The sequence below is a fragment of the Panicum hallii genome, chromosome 5 (assembly GCF_002211085.1).
Source record: "Panicum hallii strain FIL2 chromosome 5, PHallii_v3.1, whole genome shotgun sequence".
Taxonomy (NCBI): Eukaryota; Viridiplantae; Streptophyta; class Magnoliopsida; order Poales; family Poaceae; genus Panicum; species Panicum hallii.
Genome location: NC_038046.1, coordinates 25218935 through 25225748, shown reverse-complemented (window position 1 = coordinate 25225748; position 6814 = coordinate 25218935).

Below are 6814 nucleotides of genomic sequence, written 5' to 3'. Positions count from 1 at the left end.
GTACGTCTAACCCTTCTAGCGGTGCTTGTTCTTCTGGCACCCTCAAGCACTTCTTCAGCTGAGACACGTGGAACACATCATGCACTCCCGAGAGGTTGGGAGGCAACTCCAAGTGGTATGCTACCTCACCTTTCCGTTCCAACACGTTGAACGGACCGATGTATCGAGGGGCTAGCTTCCCTCTCACGTTAAACCTGCGGATTCCTCTCATTGGCAAGACCTTCAGGTACACATGATCACCCACTGCAAAGGTCAGATCTCGACGACGAACATCCGCGTAGCTCTTCTGACGAGTCTGTGCGACCCTCAGGTTCTTTCGCACCTGCTGTACCAGCTGTTCTGCCTCTTCAGCAATATCCGGACCAAATACCTGCCTCACGCCAATCTGATCCCAATACAGCGGAGTTCTGCACTTCCGACCGTACAAGGCCTCGAAGGGAGACTTCTTCAGACTGGCCTGATAACTATTGTTATACGAGAACTCTGCAAATGGCAGGCATTTATCCCAGCTGGTACCATACTGAATAGCACAGGCTCAAAGCATATCTTCCAACACTTGGTTGGTTCTCTCTGTCTGCCTATCTATCTGAGGATGATAAGCGGTGCTGAAACGCAGCTTCGTATCCAACGAATCATGCAACTGCTCCCAGAACCGTGAAGTGAACTGAGATCCTCGGTCAGATATGATCTTCTTCGGAACACCATGCAGACAGACGATCCTGGAGATGTACAACTCTGCGAGTCTGGCACCAGAGTAAGTAGTGTTCACCCGGATGAAGTGGGCAACCTTCGTCAACCGATCCACTACTACCCATATGGAGTTGTACCCTTTCTGAGTACGAGGCAATCCAATGATGAAGTCCATAGTGATCTCCTCCCATTTCCACTTTGGAATCTTCAATGGCTGCAATAGACCTGCTGGTCTCTGATGCTCTGCCTTGACACGCTGACAAGTGTCACAGATAGCCACGTACTCCGCAACGGAACACTTCATTCCATACCACCAGAATCGTTCCTTGAGGTCATAATACATCTTCGTGCTGCCCGGATGAATGGAATACGCTGTATCATGAGCCTCACTCAAGATCAGCTTCCTAAGATCCTCTACGTCCGGCACACATATCCGACCCTTGTACCACAAGGTACCCTGATGATCTTCTCTGAAATGAGGTGCCTTGCCAACCTTGAGCAGTTCACGGATCTCCTCCAGCTTCTTATCATCTTTCTGATGCTGCCGGATCTCCGCCTCTAGAGTGGGTTCTGCCTCGAATGATGCACTCGAAGTGTGATGCAAGAAACCCAAACTCAACTGCTCAAATTCCTCGCATAATTCCTGAGGCATTTGAAAAGCCACGGCCATGTTAACATAGCTCTTCCTGCTCAGAGCATCTGCTACAACATTGGCCTTGCCCCAATGATAGTGAATCTCCAGGTCATAATCCTTGACCAACTCTAGCCATCTTCTCTGCCGCATCACTACACCACGGTTGGCTTATGGTAACTTGCGATCAGTTGGTAAAAGCGCTTGCAGCAACTTGCGATCAGTTGCTATAGACTTTTAGCAACCGACGCGGTCCGTCGCTGTAAGTGGGGTTGCTAAAAAACTTTAGCAACCGACCACCTCTTTAGCAACCGACCCTCCATAGCTATTCTATATCTTTACCAACTGATTGTACAACCCATTTAGCAACCAACAGTAAGTTATGACGCCTAATATAATCTGAATAAATGGCATACTAATAACAATTGTTAATTCAGAGCTATGTTGTCATGGAAGATTCAAAATGTCAACTGAGTAAACAGGCAAGAAATCATCACAAATAACTTGTATCAAATTAATGACTTCATTAAGCAATCCTTCACATGCTCATAAGTTACCATCATCTTTCCAAATCATCCAACTAATTAACAATGTTTGCATGTTTACAAAATCATTCACAAAATACTTCCATGTTATTTACTTGAAACGGTCCTATACAAAGTAGCTTCTATCATCCAATCCTCCAGCACACACTTAACAACTTTCTTCAGCCTCTATCCCTTCCTGAACAGTAAGAGTATACAATGAGTCAGTTATCAAGCTCTCTAAACTAGCAGCGCTTAAGGACATCTTTATTGCAGTATACATGAACATGTATCTACATCAAGTTTGTAACCTTCAGGTATTAACATTACGAACAATTATTTAATAATGATTACACATATGAATCAAAATATAAACAAGCTTGTATGCATCGAAGTAACCTTCAGCTGTTAATATTACGAACAATCTTCCTCACAATTCAACAGAACTTTAGCCTTTTCAATTTCTTCAGACAGATTGCAAGTAATTTGATCTTTCCAGAGAGCATGTATGCATCAAAGTAACTAAAGATTAAATATAAAATACCAAACATGACAAATGCATAGGTTATCCGGAAATGTCGAAACAAACAAATGAATTAGTATGTCATCTAACTCAGTTATGTTCTTATAATCTTAATCTGGGGAAAACTTAAAGTTTTAGTTTAACTTATACCTGCAGTAGCAAAGGAAGGAACAAATGAAGGGATACAGAGGAAGTATCATAAGATTGCTTCACAGTGAAGTCTTCTTCTATGTTTCTTTTGACCATTTACCCTACCAATAAAAAATGTCTTAAGGTATAATTCTAATCATTAGGTAATATTTTAAGAAATTATGAAAGACCAATAAAGAATGTCTTAAGGTATAACTCTAATCATCGTTGTCAAAGATGTCGATCGACATGAGCCTCTGTGATGCAAATATAAGGCAATCCATAAGAAAATTAAAGGTTAAATTGATGCAGAGACCAATCTATATAGAAAATCAGATTGCTCCATAATCACTTAGATCTTCATAATGATTTATGCATGAATCACTATTTCTGTGCACATGCAGGGAAAAACCATGCATCAGCCTAGGTTCCCGGCGTCCTCCGATCCGGTCGAAGCTACCTATCCATAGCCCAGACAAGTCTTCTGCCTGAGAGCATGCCGTAGCTCGACTACGTCTTTGACTCAACCAAAGAGCAGTAACAAACAGATGCGCATATCTCAGCTAAAAATACTCCAACACCCCGCTTTGAGGTTAAGACCACAAGATATATGCATCCTTTTTTAGAAACATTTATCTAACAACACCCCGCTTGAGGTATATGCATCCATATAACATTTCAATAATTACTTGCATGTAAGAAACTATGGTTCTCAAACCTTCGAAGGATATCCGTCCACTAGATGTGCTTTGCGGCAGGGGTGGGGTGGGCCGGTGGGGGGCGGGCGTGCGGCGGCCGGGGGTGGGATGGGAGGCGGGCGGCGGGGCTGGCGGGGGGCGGCGGCCGGGGGTGGGGCGGGGGCCGGCGGCCGGGGGCGGGGGGCGGAGGGCGGGCGGCGGCGGCGGCCGGGGGTGGGGCGGGGGGCGGCGGCCCGGGGCGGGGCGGGCGGGGGTCAGGCGGCGGCGGCCGGGGGTGGGACGGGGGGCGGGCGGTCGGGTGGGGTAGGGGTGGGATTGCTAGGGTTAGGGTTAGGGTTAGTCTGGTATATATAGGGGTAAGATTAGTGGGTTTTAATGGGCTTTTTATGTGCATTAGCGGACCTTTGATACATGGGCCGTGCCAGGCCGGCCTGTGGGCTTGAAGTGAGGTCCAAGCACGCCCCACAAATGGGTGACTCTGCCCGTCTAAATCTTTTAGCTACCGACTGCCGGTCTGGATATACAATATTTACCAACCGATCGTATGTTGATATAATTGTATAGTTTTAGCAACTAATTGCCTGTTACTAAAACTGCTTTTAGCAACCAACTTTCCGTCCTAACATTTTAACAACCAACAGCCAGTAGTTAGTATCAGTTGCTAAATGTCATCCGTGGTATAGTGCATGTTCAGCTCACTCTGAGTGAAAATATACTTGAGGCTCTTGTAATCGATGTAAATGTCACACCTCTGCCCAAATAAGTAATGCCTCCATATCTTCAGAGCATGCACAACTGCGGCTAACTCCAGATCATGAGTGGGATAATTCAGCTCTTGCCGGCACAACTGCCGTGAAGCACAAGCTATAACTCTGCCCTCCTGCATCAAAAAGCAACCAAGACCATCCCTCGAAGCATCACAATACACTGTGAACCTCTTGCTCTGGTCTGGCAGAGTAAGGACTGGCGCCGTAGTTAACCTCTTCTTCAGCCCCTCGAAGGCCTTCTGACGCTCATCAGTCCAAGAGAAATCCACACCCTTCTCTAGCAAGGAAGTCAAAGGCTTCGCAATCTTGGAGAAATTCTCAATGAACCTCCGATAATATCCTGCTAAGCCCAGAAAAGAGCGGACTTCTTTCACTGTCTGCGGTACCACCCAGTCAAACACATCCTTCACCTTTCCGGGGTCCACAGCAATACCTCCCTTGGAGATGACATGACCGAGGAATGGAACCTCGTCAATCCAGAATTCGCACTTGCTGAGCTTGGCATACAGCTTGTGCTCTCTGAGCCTTTGCAACACGAGCCTCAGATGCTTCTCATGCTCTACCTCTAACTTGGAATATACCAGGATATCATCAATGAATATCACCACAAAGGTATCCAGATAATCCATGAAAACCTTGTTCATCAGATGCATGAAGAAAGCCGGAGCATTGGTCAAGCCAAAGGATATGACCGTATACTCGTATAGCCCATACTTGCAGGTGAATGCCGTCTTTGGGATATCCTCGGGATGAATCTTCAGCTGGTGATAACCCGAACGCAGATCAATCTTTGAGAATACACAAGCACCCTGAAGCTGATCAAAGAGATCCTCAATACGAGGCAATGGATGCTTGTTCTTGATGATGACTGCATTCAGATCCCGATAATCGATGCACATTCTCTTCGCTCCATCCTTCTTCTCTACAAGCAATACAGGAAAAGCCCAAGGAGAGAAACTACGACGGATATAGCCCTTGGCTAGCAACTCGTCGACAGTCTTCCTAACTTCCTCATGCTCAACGGGTGCCATACGATAGGGCCGCTTAGCAATAGGAGCTGTGCCAGGTAAGAGATCAATAGAAAACTCAATGTCACGATCAGGCGGCATACCTGGCAAATTATCAGGAAAGACATCCGGGAATTTAGACACCACGCGAATACCATCCGTGGGTCTAGCCTCCATCTGACAAAGAATTCCAGAAGGCTCCGAAGCACTGACTGTGACCTCCTGTCCATCCGGTGCCGACAAGTGGACAGTCCTCTGAGCACAATCAATCCTGACACCCCATCTAACAAGGGTCTCCATTCCCAAGATCACATCGATACCCTTGGTGTCTAGCACCATCAGATTTGCAATGAACTCTACCCCCCTTATGACAACACTGACTCTGGGACAGAAGATATGAGACCTCAACTGCCCACCCGGTGAAGATACTAACATGCCCCTCATTAATGTGCTAGTATGAATGCCATGATGCTCGACAAAAGACCGAGTAATGAAGGAATGCGTAGCACCAGTATCAAAAAGCACTGTAGCAGGGTGAGTATTGACCATGAACGTACCAATAACCACGTTGGGAGTCTTGGCCGCCGACTCGGCCATCACGTGGTTCACCCTGCCCTGGGATGGCACCTTGGGCTGAGTTGGGCGCCCCTGCTGTCCAGACTACGCCTTCCAGGGACAAATGTTGGCGTAGTGTCCCTGCTCGCCGCAGTGATAGCACGCCCGTGGGAATGCTGGAGCTTGCTGTCCGGCAGGAGGAGTAGGCACTCCCTGCCGCTGTAGCACCCTAAGGTAAAATTTCAAGATTTATAATGAATTTAATTGGGCTCCAGAAATTTTCTAAGGATTTATTTTGCCTAGCTTGCATTTATTTATAATTTAATTCACATAGAATTAGAATTTATTTTAGTTCAACATGTTTGTGCATTCATGCTGGTGCATAAGTTTTATTTGGTTGAGTGCATAGGAGTTGAATTCAAATATATTTGAGTTGGTACAAGAAAAGAAAAGGAAGGAAACAGGAAAGTAGGTCAGTCATTCCTTCTTTTCTTAGTCATTCCTTCTTTTCTCAGTCATTCCTTCTTTTCTCAATCATTCTCGTTCTTTTCTCAGTCATTCCTTCTTTCTCAGTCATTCCCTCAGCTCGACTCCACCTGTCGGTGACCATCTTCTTCCTTTCCTTCTTCTTCCCCGCGCCGGCTCTCTTTGTTCCGCCCCGCCGTGCCGTCGCTGCACGTGGCCCTGCTCCACCCCGCACCCGAGCACGAGCCCATCGGCCAGTCTCCCGTGCGCGCCCTCCTTCCAGAAGCTTCCTTTCCTGAGCCAGGATCGCGCCGAGCGGTTGCACGATCTGCTTCTCCCGCGCGGATCACGGCCGCAATCTCCACCGGGGCACGCACGCACAAACCGCCGGCCTCTTCCTTAATTGGCCCCTGTAACCCTTCCCTTAAACCCTCTTTGTGCCCTACCGCCGCACTGCAGCCGCCTCGAATCCCTAGCACCACCGGCCGTTTGCTCCGCCGTGCAGCACCTCTGCTCCGTCGTGGGCCGGCCGCTCCGGTGTATCCCAGCTCCGGCCAAGGCTCGCAACAGATTCGCCGTCCCGCCAGGAAGCTCCCTAAGCTTCCACCCTCGACCCCGAGTCCGGACCCTCGCCGTGCAGATCGGACCGTCTGAACTGGAACGCGTCCGAACCGTCCAATCCAGATTCGACGGCCCAGATTAGAAGATACCCCTTCGGCCTAGCTATTTTGCTAAAGAGCCCCTGGACTCTCCTGGAATCAGCCCGCAGTCCGGCGTCGTTCAAAAGTAATTGCAGATCAGCCCAGTCTTTAGTGTTTAGACTCC